This window comes from Trachypithecus francoisi, unplaced genomic scaffold (genome assembly GCF_009764315.1).
Source record: "Trachypithecus francoisi isolate TF-2019V2 unplaced genomic scaffold, Tfra_2.0 Lachesis_group4, whole genome shotgun sequence".
NCBI lineage: Eukaryota > Metazoa > Chordata > Mammalia > Primates > Cercopithecidae > Trachypithecus > Trachypithecus francoisi.
Genome location: NW_022681469.1, coordinates 146,564,694 through 146,576,260, shown reverse-complemented (window position 1 = coordinate 146,576,260; position 11,567 = coordinate 146,564,694). Strand labels below are relative to the sequence as shown.

Genomic DNA, 11,567 nt, shown 5'->3' with positions numbered 1-11,567 from the left:
GACTCCGTCTCAAAAAAAAAAAAAAAAAAAAAAAAAAAAGAGTATTGTGTTGCTGCGTCCCGAGCATATATATTACATGAAACTTAGCACGATGTAAGTGTAAAGTATACACTTATGGATGAATTAATGAATATATAATCGAAAGTGTTACATACTTTCTTTACTGAATGAAATCATACATCATATAAGGAAATAACTCCTCAGACATTACCAGGACTTACATTTTAACATAAAATATATAATGGTGTTAAATAATCTTACAATTGTAAATTAAACCTGCCTTTTGTTATACCAGACTTTCTGGGAATAAACCATGAGGCAAGCTCTTCTTTGGATATGACACGGGAGCAGTAAATGCTTCTGTTGAGGATGTGTTTGAGCACACTGGTCTGGTAGCTCTGTTCCTGTTGAAATACCATCAGGAACATCAAAATTATCGTCTAAATGCCCATGTTCACAACCATAACATTAAACAGTATTTTTCATTATGTATCCCTCCATCTCCATTACACCTTCTTCTCCACTAAACATCAATTTCCCAAACTAAATGTAAACTGTCTCATCCCTGATCCGGGTTGAAAGCTGAGGCTGCAGAGCTGTCTGCAGCACGTCGGGAGACCTCTGGAATACTAATAGCGGCAGCTCCACTGGAGCAGCATGGAGCTCTGGGCTCTGCGGACGGACGCTGCTTCCCCTAATGTTCTGGGAGAGAGGTCGTGCATGCACCTCACCTCAGGTGGGGAAGCAAGGGCATAACGACACCGACTGAAAGCTTTCCCAGCTGACACAACACTGGGACATTTTCAGAGTTATGTTATCTCTATATTAAAAGTCTATCCTCCTCCTATTATTTGGGACAAGCAAAGCAACTTGCCAGTAACTTTGGGCCCGTGGCATGGACTTTGTAAGGAAAAGGAAAAGCAAGATTGATTGCCTAATGGAAACTCAGGTGGATGCCACAGTTCTGCCTGCCAGTTGGTCAACTACTTTCCATGGTGAGCACTTCTTTTGGATAAGTAAGCCTGCACCTTGTAGATAGGAAAAAAGAAAGACCATACTCTCTTAAACTAGACTCATATCCGAGTTACTCATAGCATATGTTAGCATCATGATTTTGGCTAATCTGTACTGTTTCCTGTGAAGCCAAATAAATAGCTCTAGGCCTAGCTTAGAAAAGGTTAACATTTCCTGTCAAGGGTTTTGAAAACATATTTGTTTTAATATCTATAATTCAATATATCTTGTGAGACTTTCTCTTTTAAACATAGAAAAAGATTATTTAAGACATAACTTTTGCAAGGATAAAATGGTTCTGATTTTGACCAAGGTAAAGTCTGGTTATTTTGAGCCTAAACTAGGAAACACTGTAGATGTGTATTTCATTAAGTAATAATTGGCCTTAGAAAGGTTACCTCAGACACTTCCTCTTCACTCAGTGGAGGGTATGCACGTTCCACCATAAGATACATATGTTACATTGTATTTTACTAGAATAGTAAATAAAGAGAAAACTAACAGTCTTGTCATTTATCCCCCATTGTCCAGATATTTGTGGTAATTCAAAATTTCTCTAAAATCTGAATAAATAATGACACATTAGAGGAAGCTAAAGGAGTAGTAGGTCATACTGAGTGATCTAATGTCTTCTAGGAAATATCTAAAGCAAGCTGCTCTGAGAGTAATATTTTGATTGGGAAAAAAGTTCTCATTAATTTATTTATTCAGCAAATATTTGTGTATCTTCTGTGCTCATATTTTGCTGGGCCTAGAAGGGAAACACACAGTAGGTCCCTTGCTTACTGTAAGTTTGTGATATCCACAGACACATTATATTCTCTTCATACCATATGATTTGGTGACAAAAGATATGTAGCATTAAAAAAAAAAAAAAAAAAAAAAAAAAACCAGGATGCAATAAGTTGGAGAGTAAATCCATCTGTTTGGCAGACCTGGAGCAGTTAGTGTCTGTTGCTAAGGTTTCCATTACAGATGTGAGAAAAAAAAAGTGTTCTTCTGCTTTCTGTCTGTCTCAGTGGCAACGAAGATTGAATGGGGGATATGACAGAAGAATGTGGTAATACAGGAAAATACATGGACAGAGAATTTTCACAACTCAGAAATAATCTTGTAAACAGAAAAAGCCTAACTACCGTAACTTACTGTTGAAAAAAAGTTATCATATGTCTTTAGTAATGGTTGTATTTTGAAAAGACATTTATCTCTGCAATCTCAGTCCTTGAGAAAAACATTTATCGTATATATACATATGTATATATTTTACATATATATAATTTTGTTGCAGTCATAATAAAAAACACTACAAGGAAACTTTCAGAATCTTACAATCTAATTAGTATTTGGATGCAACAGTTAAGATTTTAAAAATGGCAAAATATAACTTTCAGAAGCTTTTTTAGTAAGGGTTTCTGTGTGATCTTGTTTCTAAAGTATATAGATTTTTATTATTTAGATTATAAAGACAAAGTAAAACTTAGCTTATTTGCCCAGATTTGTTTCTTAGGCAGAATTTATGATGCTTGAAAGGATCAATAGTTCTTGCAACAAAAATCCTATATTTATCCAGAGAACATAACAGAATGTCACAATAAATAAGTACTACTTTAAGGCTCAACCTCTTTCTGCTACAGAGAGCTGCAGGTAGTGCTTGCCTATGACAAGATTAAGGAGGAGCCGCGTTCTGTGCCTGGTGTCCATGCTTCTCCAGCTAAGGCTTTTGCCCTTGTAGCTTGCTTTCCTGTGGCACTGCTTGCTCTTACCCTACCCACACATAGATCGGACTCTCAGAGAGGCTCTACTATGCAGTACGTGATACTCGAGATAGTCCTCCCTTTAGTGTACACTGTGAGCGATGCCCAGCTCCCTATACGATGACACCTTGGAAAACCTCTGACAAGCGCCTACCTACATACTCTTCTCAGGGGAGTTTGCATTTGGCAGAAAAATCCTCACACTTTTTAAGTTTGTCAGTACTTTCTAAAGTACTGAGAAATGGATATCAATTGGTGATTTTCAGTGAGCTGAATAAAGGAAGTACGCAAAAGAATTGCTGTGAGCCAAACTGGACCTCCAGCTGAACGCTGAGGGAGATAAGGTGGGTGGACACCTCCGTGCCTCCTTGCAGGAAAAAGCACATCCTTCTCTTTTTGTCCTCTGAGATATTCCTTTATTCAATGTGACATTTCTGGTAATACGCTGTACTTCCTTTCATCTCATAACTCCATAGCTATGCACAGAGATTTTAAAATTTGCTTCCTCATCAGTGCTCAAGTAAGTTTTGGAAACTAAATTAGATAAACCAGTTTCTTCACTGCAGGAATGTTCAGAAGACTCAAAAGAATAAAGCACTATGCAAAGTAATTATATTACGAGACAGTTTTCAAAACCGTGTTTGCCATGGCACTCGTGTGTGTGTGTATGTGTGTGTGTGTAGATGGAGATGTGCATGACTGTTTTGTATCAATTAATCCCTCAGAAATGATGTTCTATGAAATGTGAAGCAGTGAGCCAAGATCCAGATAGATACAGGTAGATGTCAAAACATTCTTTTCTGGCTGGGAATGGTGACTCACACCTGTAATCCCAGCACTTTGGGAAGCCAAGGCAGGAGGATCACTTGAGATCAGGAGTTCGAGACTAGCCTGGCCAACATGGCGAAACCCTGTCTCCAAGAAAAATACAAAAATTAACCGGGCGTGGTGGCACACGCCTGTAATCCCAGCTACTCAGGGGGGCTGAGGCAGGAGAATTGTTTGAACCTGGGAGGCGGAGGTTGCAGTGAGCCAATATCACATCATTACACTCCAGCCTGGGTGACAGAATGAGACTCCATCTCAAATAAATAAGTAAATAAATAAATATATATATTCATCTTCATATTTATTTTTGATGATCTGTGCTGTCTTTGTATTTGCTCACTCACTGATGATGAAAGAGGCAGAAAACACATGGCTCTAAGCAATACTTCTGCCAGCAGGACCTCAGGAGAGCCCTGATCCAAATGCAGATTTTCAAGGGAGGATTCCATGGAATTAACAAGTACAGAAAACTGAGAGCTTCCAAGAGAATCACATAGGAGTCCTGAGAACAAACCTCCCTGAATCGTGGATGACATTCATCTTTGTAGAGGTGCGGCTGCTGCTTTTCTTGATGATGGTATCTCTGTTTATTGCAGACCATGGGTTGTTATGGTGATGGACTCTGGAATAGGCCAGGGAGGATAGATTAATATGGATAGGGATTTGGGGCTGTGAATTCTCACATTTTTGGGTTGGGCTTACGGCAGCACAATTCACAACCAATTCGCTGATGTGGGAACTATAAACAAAAGAACTTCTGGCCGGGCGTGGTGGCTCATGCCTGTAATCCCAGCACTTTGGGAGGCCAAGGCAGGCAGATCACCTGAGGTCAGGAGTTTGAGACCAGCCTGCCCAACATGGTGAAACCCGGTCTCTACCAAAAATAAAACAAAGTAGTCAGGCAGGGTGGTAGGCGCCTGTAATCCCAGCTACTCAGGAGACTGAGCCAGGAGAATCACTTGAACCTGGGAGGCAGAAGTTGCAATGAGCTGAAATGGCACCACTTCACTCTAGATTGGGTGACAAGAGTGAGACTTCTCGCTTCCAAAAAAAAAAGAACTTCTTAGAATGATGTGCGCTAGACCACTAGACTGGCTTCTGTCTTCAGTGTATCACTTTTTATCCCTATGGAGGTCATGATTAGAAAGTCAATCATCCTTCTACTAATGGTAGAACACTGAACTTCAGGAAATGTAAAATAGGACCAGAGAGTTGGTTTGCCAGATGGGACAGTTTTGCATTTTTCAAATCACAGCGCATGAACATCACCAGTATGATTCTACTTCCATTCTTTTTTACCTTGACTTGGGTTATGCTGTGTGGTGATTATGTAAATTAAGGACAAGGTAAATTAACATTTGTTGGTGGGAAGGCATTACACAGGAATAGGCTGAAAGGGCTAATTAATTTCTTGAAATGTTAGAGATGATATCTTTGAACTTCAAGAAATTCAATTAAGTTTGACTTTGTTATACTTGGCCGTGGACAGGAAAAACCTTTAGATACAGTAATCAGAAATAACATCTACTTAACATTTAAATATATACTAGTTTTTATTAGAGGCAATTGAATGTCCTCCAAAAAAAGACCATGACTATTCATAGGTTCTATAGAGGTTAAACCCACCTAAATAAAGAACATCATAAATGTGATGTGAATAATTTGTTGCCGCTCCGACAAGAAAAAGTAAAATCAAAGCATGATATCACAATTTAATCACCTATATATGCAGAATAAGCACATCTAAATAGAAAGTATTGAAATTTGTTTCGTTCTCAATACTAACAACACTTTTACTAAGTGAAGAATATGAGCATAATGTAAACTTAAACTATAACTCTGAAAACATCTGTCTAGTTGAATCAAGCATGAATTTTATATCATAACTGTTCCATGCACTTTAAATGGAAAACAATGTAAATTAACAAGATATGAGTCCTTTTTACAACAAATTCTGTGAAGTGAATAATACATATTCAACTAATTACAGTACTCTAAGACCTATATGTAGCATGCTTTGTTGGAAAAAATGAAAATGGGCTTTACCACTTGCTAGTTGGATAGCCTCTCTTATATGTTTCCTTTGTTCGTCAGCACAATGGGAACGTTTTACTTGTTTTAGGTTGAGAAGATATAGTTCTTTTTTTTGAGACAGGATCTCACTCTGTCATCCAGGCTGGAGTGCAGTGTCACAATCTCAGCTCAGTGCAACCGCGACCTCCTGGGCTCAAGCACTCCTCCAACCTCAGCCTCCCCCGGAGCTGGGACTATAGGCACACACCACCACACACACCTCATTTTTGTTTGTAGAAACGGGATTTTGCTGTGTTGCCCCGGCTGACCTTGAGCTCTTGAACTCAAGCAATCTACCAGGTTTAACCTCCCAAAGTGCTGGGATTACATGCATGAGCTACCATGCCTTGGAAACAATGTATTTTCAAGTCTTGATATATAAATGTAGTTTCTAACACCAATCGCCACTACTTTTACTGGAATAAATGTCAATATGCAAGGATGCTATTGTGGCCAGAATTGGTTCCTTCCGATGGGTTCTTGGTCTTACTGACTTCAAGAACAAAGCCACAGACCTCATTGTGAGTGTTACAGCTCTTAAAGATGGAGTGTCCAGAGTTTATTCCTTCAGATGTGTCCAGAGTTCTTTCCTTTTGGTGGGTGCATGGTCTCGCTGACTTCAGGAGTGAAGCTGCAGACCTTGCCATGAGTGTTATAGCTCTTAAAAATAGCACATCCAGAGTCATTTGCTCCTTCCAGTGGGTTTCTGGTCTCGCTGACTTCAAGAATGAAGCCACAGACCTTTCCAGTGAGTGTTACAGATCATATAGGTAATGCAGACACAGAAAGTCTGCAGCTGCAAGATTTATTCTGAAGAGCAAAAGAACAAGCCCTTCTCACCATGGAAGGGGATTGGAGCTGGTTGTCTGTTGCTGGAGCTGGTGGTCAGCTTTTATTCCCTTATTTGGCCCCACCCACATCCTGCTGATTGGTCCATTTTACAGAGCACTGATTGGTCCATTTTACAGAGTGTTGATTGGTCCGTTTTTACAGAGTGCTGATTGGTGCATTTACAAATCTTTAGCTAGACACAGAGTGCTGATGGGTGTGTTTTTACAGAGTGCTGATTGGTGCATTTACAAACCTTTAGCTAGACACAGAGCGCTGATTGGTGTGTTTACAATCCTTTAGCTAGGCAGAAAAGTTCTCCAAGTCCCCACTAGACCCAGGAAGTCCAGCTGGCTTCACCTCTCACTATAGGAGTACCAATAATAGAATTCCTCATTAGGCAAACAGTTTTGAAGAATTATCTCAAAGAAAGCTTCACAGAGGAGAGGACGTTTAAGCTAAACCAACAAAGTTAAAATTAGGAGTTTGCAACATAGGTAAGGATTTGGAGCAGAAAATCTCTTGTATACAAATGAAGAATCACAGTTCCTCGATATTTTCCTATTTTGCTAATTCAAGTTAAGTAAATACATGTAGAAAACCTTTGCTAAGCTCTCTAAAGAGGAGTGCGGTGAAGAGATGCCTGGCAGCAGTCTGCTTGGCCATGGCTACAGCTGGGCCTAGTAATATCCTGGAAAAAGGAGATGAGCAGGGAGCTGCTCCACATGAGATGCAGCCATGAGGCCCATCTCAGACAAGGAGCAGGAGCCCAGCGGAGGGGTGACTGGAGTAAGGAAAGCCTGTGTGCTGAGAAAATCTTTACCCTAGCTCAGAACTCCAGTTGCCCTTGAACTATAAAGCTATAGGGGGGACTCATTCTCCAGTGGGGGACCACATGCTTAGGATCAACTTGGTGGAACGTGGTGTGTTACAAAGGCAGGAGACAGCTCTAGCTCTATGTCTGCCTGTACAAGAGCTGCTAGTGGTGGGAAGGGAGTTGGGAGAACACGTGTAGATGTCACTTATTTATTCTGCAAGCTCTGCAAACCTCTCATCTCCAGGTTGTAAGTAAGTTACAATATTTAGCTGGTAAGAACCACGTCAAAGAACTACTTTCTTCTGGAATGTTCCAAGTATGAGCCTATCATTTTTTTAAGACTTACTTCCAACAAAGGGAAAGATCCTTCAATAGTAATTCCAGCCTCCAGAGCCATTACCCTTATGTTGCATTTTCCAATCAAGTTATATAAGACATCATCACACATTTCCTATAGAGAAATTGCTTGAAACAGTTCATTTATGTTTTTAGGAAATTCATTGTTTCCTAACCATCCTCCACTTACTACCTGGCCGCAACTACAATGTCACATGTTTTTTAAAACTGCATGGTATCATCCAATTCTAGGGTCAGATTTCTGTTTCAGTTATCTATTGCCTAAAGAAAATCTCCAAAACTAGTGACTTAAAACAACAGTGATTTACAATTTCTCAATTTGGTTGGATGACTTGTGGTACCTCACCTGAGCTTGAAGATTCAAGATGGAGATGCTGACTCAGTTCTTCTTGAGCAGGCCTCTTATCCTAGAAATCCAGTAGCATAGACCTGCCACCATGCAGGACTCCAGGGTTCCCTGACTTGCAAATTGACCAAGGAGAAAATCCTACAGAAGTGGGTAACTGTGTAATGAGTCACAACAGGAAATCTATGGGACAGATTCTTAAAATGCTGTAGCAGAAAGTCACCTCACACACAGCCTATACAGATACAAGAGTGATTTCCAGTAACTGAAGCAAGGCTAAGTACCTGAAACATAGAAGTTGGACCAAGAAGAGAGAAAGACAAACAAACAAAACAGAAACAACCGCTTCCCCAGCTTTTGTCTCTCTATAGGTAGAGAAGCACTCTACAGTGATTAAAAGGCTGGAGAAATGATCCATGAACCAAAGTTATTTAAACAAATAATTTTCCTCAACATTTATTCTAAGACCGAGTTTCACCACAGTGTGACAGTGCTAGGGAAGGAGGAGGACAGATAATGGAGTCTGCAGCAGAATGGGGCTGTGACCAAGAATGTAGTTGGGAACAGGAGCCCCAGGTGCTCACACCTCACATTTCTGGGCTTATGTTTCTCCTTCCTAGATAGAATAGTGCAAGAAAGGAATGATGGCTGAGGTCAGGAGTTCGAGGCCAACCTGACCAACATGGCAAAACCCCGTCTCTACTAAAAATACAAAAATTAGCTGGGCATGGTGGCAGGAGCCTGTAATCCCAGCTACTCAGGAGGCTGAGAGAGGAGGATCACTTGAACCCAGGAGGCGGAGGTTGCAGTGAGCCGAGATTGTGCCATTGCACTCCAGCCTGGGCAACAGAGGGAGACTCTGTCTCAAACAAAAAAAGAAAAGAAAAGAAAAGAAAGTAATGGTGGCGAACGAGTGCCAAAAGGAAGTCAGTGGAAAAACCACAATCTTGCAAATTACTTCATTAGTTAATAATTAAATAAAATAATAATGAAGCAATTTTTTGTTTTGTTTTGTTTTGAGACAGAGTCTCGCTCTGTTGCCCAGACTGGAGTGTGGAGCAATCTCGGTTCACTGCAAGCTCCACCTCCCGGGTTCACGCTATTCTCCTGCCTCAGCCTCCCAAGTAACTGGTACTACAGGTGCCTGCCACCATGCCTGGCTAATTTTTTTGTATTTGTGGTAGAGACAGGGTTTCATTGTGTTAGCCAGGATGGTCTCGATCTCCTGACCTCATGATCTTCCCGCCTCGGGCTCCCAAAGTTCTGGGATTACAGGTGCGAGCCACTGTGCCTGGCCTGAAGTAAATTTTCAAAGAAACGATTTAGAAAAACTCAAAAACAATAAAGGATACCTAGAGAAAGAAAAGAAAAGAGAAGATTTTCTTTTAGAAAATAGTTAACATAAAACTTTAAACTTAACAGATGTTAATCTTTAAAAATAAGATAAAGTAGGTCAACCTCAACTAAATCTAATCAGAAATATAGGAAAAGATACTAAACATTGAATGAGAAAGAAAATCTAAATAAATATAAAGAAGGCATTACAACTTAAGAGATTGTTATGCAGAACTGTTCGCCAATAAATTTAAAAACGGACCATTTTTGGGGCAATTAATTTAGTTAAATTAGCAACAAAATGAATAGGCTTGATTAGACCAATAACCATGGAAATGTATAAGACATGTTGACAACTTAACTCTAAAAATGCTACATATACATTCCATAGTTAATGTCCATCAAGCAGAGACACCAAGAATAAAAGTGCTGACCAATTCTTTCCATTAATATATAAGCGAGAAGACTAAATGCAATCCTGGCATGTGATGCCCAGTATACATTAGCGATTAATGCAGCAGAGCTGGCCGAGTTGGCAAAGCAGCTCCAGAGTGGACAGCTGCATGGTTCAAAGATGTCAGTCAAGAGGCCGGTAGTTGGCGTTTTCCCCTCTCCTGTGAAAATCAAACTTGGCGTAAGTCTGAGCCCTTTTGCTGATGGAAAGTGGATGCCAGGAGGAAGTAGGGGGATGCGTTTCCTTTTGGATATCCAAAAAGAAGAGGAGGGCTGGCTCTATAACTGTCAACTGTGATTAAAGAATGTATTTAGTTTCCAGCAAACCTTTCCCCACTTCTGTTTGGCCAGAATTGGGTCACATGTCCACTTCTGACCTAATAATTCATGGAATGTGTGGAACTCTCCTCAGCCCAACTAGAGTCACACCTACATGAGATTATTGTGTTTCAGATGTGAACTAAATAATAAAATAGGGTTTCCTTACAAAGAAAAGCAGCAAGTTTGATGCTCATTGGGCAAGTTACCAACATTGGGCTTGTGTATTTTTTATTTTTATTTTTTTTAATTGCCTGAATCCTGGTCCCAGCTGTTCTCTCTCTGAGCTTTGATCAACCATTACCTGGAAAAGAGCTCCCAAAAGTACAACAGAACTTATCAAACAAGGTCACTTTTACAGATTATGTTATGTAGTGGAGAGGAATTGGATGAAACACAGTTCAAAGCCAGTGGAACTGTATACTGGAGATGAACTTCCTGAAATGTCTTTGAAAATTCCCTGACAATGAAGATTGCTCATCTAAGACATTTCGTGGCACCACATTCCTCTGTTATTTTGATATCTCTCCTTTTTACTTTCAGATCTACTCTAGAAAATTCAACTACTTCAAGTCCCCTTTGTGACACCCTCTTCTTTCAGAACATGCACTTGAGGTGTCTCAGGAAGTGTTGTTAAACATCTACTCATGAAGACAGATGGCGCTATTCCCCTAAGAGGCTTAGCAGAGATGACTAAGAATGTGTGCTGCTGTTTTGTTTGTTTGTTAACACATAAAGTACATACCTCAGAAAAGAAAACTGCAATGAAGGGCATGAACACGTCAACAGTGGTTCATTTGTGGTGGTGGAATTGACAGTCACATTTATTTTCTTCTTTGAGTGCTTCCACACATAGTAGGTATGAAACTCTGTTGACAACTTGGATGTGGAAAATACAATTTTAATTTTCTAAGATTAAACTTAATTTACATTTTTCTGAGAAAGAATCTCACTCTGTCACCCAGTCTGGAGTGCAGTGGTGCAATCTCTGCTCACGGCAACCTCCACCTCCTGAGTTCAAGCAATCCTCCTGCCTCAGCCTCCCAAGTGGCTGGGATTACAGGCACAGGCCACCAATCCCAGCTAATTTTTATATTTTTCATAGAGATAGAGTTTCACCATGTTTGGCCAAGCTGGTCTCAAACTCCTGACCTCAAGTGATCCATCCACCTGGGTCTCCCAAAGTGCTGGATTATAGGCGTGAGACACTGCACCCAGACTTAGTTTACATTTTAAATTCCCACTTCTTCAGAGTAGTTACAAACCTGTTCTTTAGTAAAGAAAAGAGTCCTTCCAAACACTCCCCATTATACAAGATTTTATCTAATTTCCATAATATTATGGATGGAGGCCAAAACTCAACATAGATTTCTCAAATGTATACGTCAACACAAGCACCTGACATTTGGTCACGTGCCCATGGTCCTATCTGTTCTTTGACTCT

The 11,567-nt window shown here is 40.1% G+C and overlaps 1 non-coding gene across 1 annotated transcript; it reads left to right on the top strand.

Moving 5' to 3' along the window:
• The first annotated feature begins 1,930 nt into the window (after positions 1-1,930).
• Positions 1,931-2,064, top strand: LOC117073860. Its single transcript, XR_004433410.1, has one exon. It is a non-coding gene; the product is annotated as a small nucleolar RNA SNORA31 (small nucleolar RNA).
• Positions 2,065-11,567: the final 9,503 nt, after the last annotated feature.